Genomic DNA, 1,324 nt, shown 5'->3' with positions numbered 1-1,324 from the left:
TAGAAATATTAAAAAGCGCACTCCTTATCTACCTCGTGGCTAATTCGTATCAGAGTGGTGGTACTGTGGTAGTGGTGTAGGACACAAATACATCTTGATTTGTAGATTTTACATTTGTATATCATGTAGAAATACTGAGACTACAACTGCTACTTAACAGAGTTGAGGAGACCAGAACATGAACAGCTTATTTTTCCAAAAGTCTCTCTGAAATGTATACAGTGAGATTTGAAGTCTTGCTTTATTCTTACTGTTTTAGTTACCTTTAAGACCTTAGATGGGTTTTTTACTTTCAGTGGGCTTTTCCTACAACAATTTAACATCATGACTTATTACACAACCGTGATGTGCCATGAAGAATGAATGACAGGGGCATGGAGAAACTCACAAACTTTCTGGATTTCATACTGGCACCCAGATATTTTATTTAGGACTACATGTGTAAATGCATTGCAGAAAGCAAACGTATTATTGTGCTGCCTGATGTATTTTTAAGGCAACACAGAGCTTTTCAATTTAAAAACACTGTGTGTATTTTTACAAACAGCTGGTGTTTAAAGTATGTTTGCAAGCAAATTGCAATTGATGTCTTCTCTACTAATTTGGTATCCAGGGACCATCTTGAAAATTAGATCTACATATGACTAACGAAAATCTGTTGCACAATGTAATTAACCGAGCTGAGGTAGACCCTCATAAAATGACAGTACGCACAAGAGGTAAATCTCAGAGGTCTTGTGTCATCGTGTTTGTGCTCTGATTCACGCCTGAGCCCGCTGCCCATCGAGACGCCGTGAGCAGGAGCCGGCAGTACTGCTGGGAAGGGACACCACGCTCTCTGCTGGGCACATGAGTGGTGTGGGGACCTTTAGGAGGTGGCAGCCAGTGAAAGGCCACCATAGCTGCACCTGTCCCAAGTCTCTCACAAGCCAGCACGCCTGGAAGACTCGTATATCTCCTCCTGAAACACGCAGGAGTGTCCTCTGAGCCTCATCCTTCTGCTCAGCAGCTGAGAACTGTCTGAAATTCGCGTGCCCACCGCAAACACTTTTGGTTAGAGTCAACTCCGAGCTTCATGATGCAGGTCCACCACAGGCTGAGGAAGCCACAGTGAACAGGAGATTTAATACCACGCCAGAGTTCACCACCACTACTCTGTTTTGACAAGGCAGCATCAAATGTCCAGAAGCCTTTCGTTTTCAGCAAACACACACTGTGTTAGCAAATGAAAGGCCTTACTCCTCCATAACTGCTGCCCCCAACCTGGGCCTTACAGCCACTCCAGCTGATTTCCCCAACTCTTCCTGTGTTCCCCACTGTGCCC

The sequence above is a fragment of the Apaloderma vittatum genome, unplaced genomic scaffold, assembly GCF_000703405.1.
Source record: "Apaloderma vittatum isolate BGI_N311 unplaced genomic scaffold, ASM70340v1 scaffold7387, whole genome shotgun sequence".
Lineage (NCBI taxonomy): Eukaryota > Metazoa > Chordata > Aves > Trogoniformes > Trogonidae > Apaloderma > Apaloderma vittatum.
This window is presented reverse-complemented; position numbering follows the sequence as displayed.